Source organism: Lissotriton helveticus, chromosome 8 (assembly GCF_964261635.1).
Source record: "Lissotriton helveticus chromosome 8, aLisHel1.1, whole genome shotgun sequence".
Taxonomy (NCBI): Eukaryota; Metazoa; Chordata; class Amphibia; order Caudata; family Salamandridae; genus Lissotriton; species Lissotriton helveticus.
The window spans coordinates 1,478,751,542-1,478,760,889 of NC_136069.1; the positions used below are offsets into that span (position 1 = coordinate 1,478,751,542).

General features: G+C 42.9%; 2 long non-coding RNA genes across 2 annotated transcripts; both read right to left on the minus strand.

Annotated features, from left to right (window-relative positions):
* Positions 1-310: 310 nt before the first annotated feature.
* LOC144772016 (uncharacterized) lies at positions 311-713 on the minus strand. The gene is made up of 3 exons (XR_013599595.1): positions 644-713; positions 466-555; positions 311-373 (listed from the first exon to the last, which is right to left on the minus strand). It is a non-coding gene; the product is annotated as an uncharacterized LOC144772016 (long non-coding RNA).
* A 4,686-nt stretch (positions 714-5,399) lies between these two features.
* Positions 5,400-5,802, minus strand: LOC144772017 (uncharacterized). Its single transcript, XR_013599597.1, has 3 exons — positions 5,733-5,802; positions 5,555-5,644; positions 5,400-5,462 (listed from the first exon to the last, which is right to left on the minus strand). It is a non-coding gene; the product is annotated as an uncharacterized LOC144772017 (long non-coding RNA).
* Positions 5,803-9,348: the final 3,546 nt, after the last annotated feature.

Consider the following 9,348-nt stretch of genomic DNA (forward strand, 5'->3'; position numbering starts at 1 on the left):
TTCAATGTCAAACAGACATTAGTAGAACCACAAATCAACAAAAGAGTTCATAGTACACATGCCCCAATGTCCATACTGAGCATAAATTATGGGTTGGAGGAGGCTGTGTTTCAGGGTGAGGAAGTCGACGTTTCGACCCAGGAAGCGCAGGAATGATTTAAAAGTCCTTGCTAGTGGGTCTTCATCAGGACGAGAACAGGGGTGGGGCAGACAACCTGAATTTAAATAAATAAATAAAGTAAGTATATCTAAATTGTAATAGGCTAAATCATAGTGCATAGTAGGATATTCGCATTGTCACAAAACACATACCTGGTTAGGTCAGTGCTCGTCATTGATAATTTATGAAGAGTTTAATAGTGGATAGTCAATCCTACAAGGACAAAATCAAAATGAGGCCAATCAGGATGGTGGTTGATATATACATGTACCTGAAAGGCTGAGCGAAAAAAGTCAACGACTTACTTGGGAATTAAAGCCCAATATCCCAATGGGGTATGGCGAAGTGATCCAATCGCTGGCAACCGGATGGTGGGGGGGGGCCACTCAGTATATCTAATCAAAGGGAACAGTAATTAGATCGATATGTCCCGGGTAACAGTATCAATGGAACTGCTCAAAAGCAGTAACCGGTACAACTCACCGACTAGCGTAAATTGTGTGCTCTGTCCCCGCCGTCTCAGGTAAAAAGAAGCCGTCCGACTAAATCAGATCAGATTCCTAATGGGAGGGACAGGAGGAGATGGTGTCAATCCCATGCTTTGTCTGGATTGAAAGTTTACAACAAGTAAAGCGAGCCGATTTTGGGAGCAGGGAGGCTTACCGGTCTGTTGGTACGGCGGTAATGAAGGCGTCTCTCTCGGCTGCCTCGAGGAGAACGCCGGTCTTCCTGTTGTCATCGTTGACATAGCAACGGGGGGGGTCACGTGATAGTGGCCATTGAAGAAAGACTGGAGGCGTCACTGGTAGTCATAGTGACGCCTGCGGGAGAAATGATCAATTGAATGGCAAGACTGAATAAAACTGAATAAAACAGCCAAATAAGTCAATAAATCAATTAAAGGAAATTGAAAAACGGGGTCATAAGTCCATAATGAGGGATCAAGTTCATAGTGAGTGGCCAACCGATTATTAACAAGCAGAGGTGAGAGCTCTGGGCGCCTAGACAACTAAGGTGTCGTCAAGGATTAAACAATGTATACGTGGTGAGTTTATCCAGTCAGTGTGGTAGTACTGCGAACCTATCACATGATGGTTAAGGCAGTGACTGTGAAAAACATCTCAAGGTGTACATCACAATTAAATAAAATTACATTAGAAACACGATGTTACTCACAGTGGAAAAACGACAAACATGAATGTATCAACGCATTAATTAATTGCAATGTATAGTACCGGTGCAAGGTAATTACTAGGTAAACACACAAAACTTTTGCCAATGCGTACCTCACACATGATGGTAAAGCAATATCAGTCCCGAGGGGATGATTAATTGCTGTTACGGTTCAGAACATAAAGTCAATGATATTCAGGGTAGTGTTGCAAGTTGAGAGAAGGAGCTATCATGTTCGTTTAAACCTGACTGGATGGAATTAAAAAAGAACATCCATTTTAGTTCCCTGATGTTTAATATAGTTGCAATATTCCCACCCCTGGGGCCTAGAGTGGCTTTTTCAATTACAATCCATTTTAGACTCTCAGGTGGATGTGCAGCTGATCTGAAGTGATCTACTAGCGGGGCACCAGCCACCTCGCATCTTATTCTGCTCATGTGTTGTAAGATACGTTGTTTGATCTTCTGTTGGGTTTGGCCAATATAGATCATGTTGCATGGGCACACAATGGCATATATCACCGTAGCGGTGTTACAGTTTGTAAGAGTTTTGAGTTGGATCTTCTTCTGTTTGTATTGAAACTCCTTGGTTTGCGTCGTACTGTCGCAGGCTTTGCAGTGGCCACATTTAAAGTGTCCTGTCACTGGTTGAAGATTCCAGAGTGTTCTTACGGTGGGTTCCGGCTTGGTGGGTAGGAGGGAACGTATCACATAGTCTCTAACACTTTTGGATTTTTTGAACGCATGGAGAGGGTTAGTGGGTTGGCCAATATCATCTGCGACCAGTTGCCAATGATGATTCACAATCTTCTTGATTTGGTTGCTTTTCGTGGTAAACGTGGTGACGCATACAATGCGGTCCAACGGGCCCGTAATAGAGTCTTTGCCTTTCAGAAGTTCTTCTCTTGGGTAGAACCAGGCTCTCTTGCGAGCCTTGGTCACCAGTCGTTTGGGGTAACCAGGTATTCTCAGGCGGTCAGATAGTTCTTCTGATTGTTGGAAATAGTGTTCTTTGGTTGAACAGTTCCTGCGGATGCGCAGGAACTGTCCAAAGGGCAAATTATCCCGCAGTGCGCGGGGGTGATGGCTGCTGTATTGAAGTAAGGAGTTCCTCTCGGATGGTTTACGATAAAGAGTTGTTTGAAGTAGACCCTGTTGGTGGTAGATGGTAATGTCAAGAAAGTCAATATTTAGATTGTCAGATTTGACAGTGAATTGTAAATGGGGTGATTGTTGGTTGAGCCAGGCGTGAAACTCAGTGAATGTGGTCAGGTCGCCGGTCCAGATTATTAGGATGTCGTCTATATACCGAACCCACACGTTCAGATGGTCTCGAAACGGGTTGAGAATATTGAGTACGTTAGTATCTTCAAAGGCAGACATATACAGGATGGCTACGTCCGGGGCGAAGGGAGCCCCCATCGCCACGCCTTTGATTTGTAAGAAGAATTCATTCTTGAATGTGAAAAAGTTCATAGTCATCGCAATGCGCAATAATGCTATGATAAATTCGGTGGGAACTTGCGTGGGCATCGGGCGTGAGTCTAAATATCTAGTAATGACTGCTATTGCTTCTTCTTGTGGGATGGAGGTGTACAGAGACACCACATCACAGGTGGCCAACAGTTGAGTTGACGGATCAAAAGGTGAGTTTTCAACCAAGTTGATAGTTTGTAGAGTGTCCCTCAAGTATGTTTGTGTTGACTCTGCCAACGGTTTTAGGAAAAAGTCAACATAACGTCCGAGTGGTTCTAGAATAGAACCACACCCAGACACAATCGGACGTCCAGGTGGATCTGTCATGTCTTTATGTATTTTAGGCAGAGTATAAATGGTTGCCAGACGTGGGTGCTGTTGATTAAGAAATTCATACTCAGTTTTGGAGAGAAAACCCTGGTCAAGTCCTAGTTTGGTTATTTCCAAAATCTCACGTGCTATTGTTTGAGTGGGGTCGGACCGCAATTTCTTATAGCTGATGCCATCTGTTAATTGACGTTGGATTTCAGACTCATATTTCTTGATGTCTTGGATGACGATTGCTCCGCCCTTATCGGCAGGTTTAATCACAACCTCTGTGTTATTTGCCAATGACTGAAGGGCGTTTTTTTCAATTTTGCTAGTATTGTATTTAGTATATGTGTGTTTGAGCAGAGTAGAGTTGACATCTCGCCACACAACCGCTTCATAAGCTAGGATTTTGCTGGTCATCGTACATGAAGGGGGCACAAAGGTGGAGGGAATCCTGAGCCCCGTAAGTGAAGGGTTTCTATAGGGTCCAGTGTTTCTGAAGAAATATTTGAGTCTGACTTTTCTAAAGAATTTGAAAAGTTCCGTCCGTACAGTGAAAGGGTCTGGTTTGCTGGTGGGTACATATGATAGCCCTTTACTTAAAGCACGTATTTCATCTTCATTAAGGGTATACTGCGAGATATTTACAATAGGGTTGGTGGTGGTTGAATCCCTTACCACCGGTAGGTCTTGTTCCGGGTGGTTCGTTCCCCGTGTTGTTCCTCTTGGAAGTGAACCTGTTTGGGTGTTTGGCCCCGTCCGGTGTCCCAGTTGGTGTTGTTCTGGTTCTGCCCACGTGTTTGGCCTCTGTTGAAATAGTTCCCTCTCCCTCTCGGGGGGCGCCATCGTGTAGGGCGCGGTCCTAAAAAAGGAGCGTATTGTTGCTGATCGTAGCTGTAATCCGGATAGTTATATGGGCGACTTGGGCCGGCAAAATCCTGCTCACCTTCGGAGCTATAGGAGGAATCGGAGAAGGTAGTGTAGTTTCTCCTACCACGAAAGTTTCCTCTGCCCCTGTTGGTAAATCTGCCCTGTTGGTCTTGCTTGTAATAATCGTCTTGGAGATATGGGTAGGTTTTCTTTTTATCATAGAGTCTGATATCTCTCGCAAGTTTCTCTAATTTCTTATTCTGTGTGGTGAGGTCGAAGTCTTTTAGGGTAGCTTCCAAATTATTGAGGGTTTCTTTGGCGCCTGCCAGGTTCGCATCTGCTGCGATTTCGGCTCTAAGCAACTTGATCTCACTGGTCAGTAGCTGGATTTGGTGGGCAGCCGTCTCTACCCCAAGCACCATCCAGTGGCGGGAGCAGTTGTTGGATATATGGCTGAACCCTTCCCTGAATTTGGGCACCTCCACAAAGATAGCTGGTTCGATCTTTATCTGTAGGCCAATGGGAATAATGTTCTCTTTGAGATATTTCGTGAGTAGGTGTCCGTGCCAGCGGGTACGGATCAGCTTCTTTTCTAGGCGTTCAAGGCGTTGAATTTTATCCTTCAGACTGAAGTCTATGGTAGATATATCACTGGCTAGAAAATTATGGTCGGGATTTTCGAGGAGTCGGTCAATGTAATCCTCAGAATAGGACAATAGTTCACGTTCGACCATGGTTTGCGGAATATCCTGGGGTATAAAATTGAATTCTATTTAGGGAACCTCGCAGACAGCGTCTGCACGAAGTGCTGTACACAAAGAAGGGTTAACCCAAACAAGTCACTGGGACCTGGGTATCTGGCATTAAAGAGAAGGGGTCCCAGTAAGGTAGACGTCTAAGCAAAATTAAATAAAACAGTTGAAACGTAAATACATCTATAATGTTTAATTCACATTATAGGGAAAAGAGCAAAGCAATTGCACAAATTACAGTTGTATTGGTGCCCCTGTTGGGTGAGGAGGGAACGTGCAAGTGTGGGGATAGTGTGGAAGGGATAGTGATATTAAAAAACACGTATAATTCAAACAGTAATATCAATTCAATGTCAAACAGACATTAGTAGAACCACAAATCAACAAAAGAGTTCATAGTACACATGCCCCAATGTCCATACTGAGCATAAATTATGGGTTGGAGGAGGCTGTGTTTCAGGGTGAGGAAGTCGACGTTTCGACCCAGGAAGCGCAGGAATGATTTAAAAGTCCTTGCTAGTGGGTCTTCATCAGGACGAGAACAGGGGTGGGGCAGACAACCTGAATTTAAATAAATAAATAAAGTAAGTATATCTAAATTGTAATAGGCTAAATCATAGTGCATAGTAGGATATTCGCATTGTCACAAAACACATACCTGGTTAGGTCAGTGCTCGTCATTGATAATTTATGAAGAGTTTAATAGTGGATAGTCAATCCTACAAGGACAAAATCAAAATGAGGCCAATCAGGATGGTGGTTGATATATACATGTACCTGAAAGGCTGAGCGAAAAAAGTCAACGACTTACTTGGGAATTAAAGCCCAATATCCCAATGGGGTATGGCGAAGTGATCCAATCGCTGGCAACCGGATGGTGGGGGGGGGCCACTCAGTATATCTAATCAAAGGGAACAGTAATTAGATCGATATGTCCCGGGTAACAGTATCAATGGAACTGCTCAAAAGCAGTAACCGGTACAACTCACCGACTAGCGTAAATTGTGTGCTCTGTCCCCGCCGTCTCAGGTAAAAAGAAGCCGTCCGACTAAATCAGATCAGATTCCTAATGGGAGGGACAGGAGGAGATGGTGTCAATCCCATGCTTTGTCTGGATTGAAAGTTTACAACAAGTAAAGCGAGCCGATTTTGGGAGCAGGGAGGCTTACCGGTCTGTTGGTACGGCGGTAATGAAGGCGTCTCTCTCGGCTGCCTCGAGGAGAACGCCGGTCTTCCTGTTGTCATCGTTGACATAGCAACGGGGGGGTCACGTGATAGTGGCCATTGAAGAAAGACTGGAGGCGTCACTGGTAGTCATAGTGACGCCTGCGGGAGAAATGATCAATTGAATGGCAAGACTGAATAAAACTGAATAAAACAGCCAAATAAGTCAATAAATCAATTAAAGGAAATTGAAAAACGGGGTCATAAGTCCATAATGAGGGATCAAGTTCATAGTGAGTGGCCAACCGATTATTAACAAGCAGAGGTGAGAGCTCTGGGCGCCTAGAAAAATCCAAAAGTGTTAGAGACTATGTGATACGTTCCCTCCTACCCACCAAGCCGGAACCCACCGTAAGAACACTCTGGAATCTTCAACCAGTGACAGGACACTTTAAATGTGGCCACTGCAAAGCCTGCGACAGTACGACGCAAACCAAGGAGTTTCAATACAAACAGAAGAAGATCCAACTCAAAACTCTTACAAACTGTAACACCGCTACGGTGATATATGCCATTGTGTGCCCATGCAACATGATCTATATTGGCCAAACCCAACAGAAGATCAAACAACGTATCTTACAACACATGAGCAGAATAAGATGCGAGGTGGCTGGTGCCCCGCTAGTAGATCACTTCAGATCAGCTGCACATCCACCTGAGAGTCTAAAATGGATTGTAATTGAAAAAGCCACTCTAGGCCCCAGGGGTGGGAATATTGCAACTATATTAAACATCAGGGAACTAAAATGGATGTTCTTTTTTAATTCCATCCAGTCAGGTTTAAACGAACATGATAGCTCCTTCTCTCAACTTGCAACACTACCCTGAATATCATTGACTTTATGTTCTGAACCGTAACAGCAATTAATCATCCCCTCGGGACTGATATTGCTTTACCATCATGTGTGAGGTACGCATTGGCAAAAGTTTTGTGTGTTTACCTAGTAATTACCTTGCACCGGTACTATACATTGCAGTTAATTAATGCGTTGATACATTCATGTTTGTCGTTTTTCCACTGTGAGTAACATCGTGTTTCTAATGTAATTTTATTTAATTGTGATGTACACCTTGAGATGTTTTTCACAGTCACTGCCTTAACCATCATGTGATAGGTTCGCAGTACTACCACACTGACTGGATAAACTCACCACGTATACATTGTTTAATCCTTGACGACACCTTAGGTGTCTAGGCGCCCAGAGCTCTCACCTCTGCTTGTTAATAATCGGTTGGCCACTCACTATGAACTTGATCCCTCATTATGGACTTATGACCCCGTTTTTCAATTTCCTTTAATTGATTTATTGACTTATTTGGCTGTTTTATTCAGTTTTATTCAGTCTTGCCATTCAATTGATCATTTCTCCCGCAGGCGTCACTATGACTACCAGTGACGCCTCCAGTCTTTCTTCAATGGCCACTATCACGTGACCCCCCCCGTTGCTATGTCAACGATGAAAACAGGAAGACCGGCGTTCTCCTCGAGGCAGCCGAGAGAGACGCCTTCATTACCGCCGTACCAACAGACCGGTAAGCCTCCCTGCTCCCAAAATCGGCTCGCTTTACTTGTTGTAAACTTTCAATCCAGACAAAGCATGGGATTGACACCATCTCCTCCTATCCCTCCCATTAGGAATCTGATCTGATTTAGTCGGACGGCTTCTTTTTACCTGAGACGGCGGGGACAGAGCACACAATTTACGCTAGTCGGTGAGTTGTACCGGTTACTGCTTTTGAGCAGTTCCATTGATACTGTTACCCGGGACATATCGATCTAATTACTGTTCCCTTTGATTAGATATACTGAGTGCCCCCCCCCCACCATCCGGTTGCCAGCGATTGGATCACTTCGCCATACCCCATTGGGATATTGGGCTTTAATTCCCAAGTAAGTCGTTGACTTTTTTCGCTCAGCCTTTCAGGTACATGTATATATCAACCACCATCCTGATTGGCCTCATTTTGATTTTGTCCTTGTAGGATTGACTATCCACTATTAAACTCTTCATAAATTATCAATGACGAGCACTGACCTAACCAGGTATGTGTTTTGTGACAATGCGAATATCCTACTATGCACTATGATTTAGCCTATTACAATTTAGATATACTTACTTTATTTATTTATTTAAATTCAGGTTGTCTGCCCCACCCCTGTTCTCGTCCTGATGAAGACCCACTAGCAAGGACTTTTAAATCATTCCTGCGCTTCCTGGGTCGAAACGTCGACTTCCTCACCCTGAAACACAGCCTCCTCCAACCCATAATTTATGCTCAGTATGGACATTGGGGCATGTGTACTATGAACTCTTTTGTTGATTTGTGGTTCTACTAATGTCTGTTTGACATTGAATTGATATTACTGTTTGAATTATACGTGTTTTTTAATATCACTATCCCTTCCACACTATCCCCACACTTGCACGTTCCCTCCTCACCCAACAGGGGCACCAATACAACTGTAATTTGTGCAATTGCTTTGCTCTTTTCCCTATAATGTGAATTAAACATTATAGATGTATTTACGTTTCAACTGTTTTATTTAATTTTGCTTAGACGTCTACCTTACTGGGACCCCTTCTCTTTAATGCATTTCAAGATTTCAGCATGCCAACCAAAGAAAGACTGAGAAAGGCTGCAAAACGTCAAAGACAGCAGGTCAATGAAAAAAAGCAGCAGTCCTCTAACAAAAAGATTTGTCAAGTCACCAAGAAAGCACCGGGTAAGAGTACAAAAACATTCATAAGAAATATCTGTAGTAAAAAAAATATTACATTTTCTGTAGTAAAAAAAATATTACTACAGAAAATGTTTCAGTCCAGAAAAAGAGAAGCAATTCAAACGGAAAGGAAAGGCCAATGAAAAATGTTACTGCTAGAGCAAGAGATAACTCTGTGCATGATAGTAGAAGGAAACAACAGTTTAGGGACATTCGTAAACGAATGTTCCGCAACAGGATAATTGGCAATTTGTTAAAAAATATTAAGAAAGGTCAACAGAAAGTGGTTTTTTATAAGAGAAAAAAAATAGTTGAGAAAGTTATTGATCAGGCATTTGAAATTAAACGTAAGTTATTTATTTTGATAATCAATAGAATTAGGAAGCTAAACAAGGCAATTTATGATTTCAAAAGAAATAGTAGATGGAAGAGAATAGTTAATCGTAGTAATTTTTGTGAAGTTTTTTCTGGAGAATGGATGCATAGTTCAATCTGTGAGGCATTTTTTAATGAGGAGAGTTATTTCCAGGATAATGATTTGGTGCATGCAGTTGACACCAGTGGTCGAGCTTATGAAGTGAAAGATGGTTGTCCAGTTGAAAAAGAAAAACTTGTGCCAACAGAGATAGAAGAGGTGTTAGGTAATGAGGTTTTAGGAA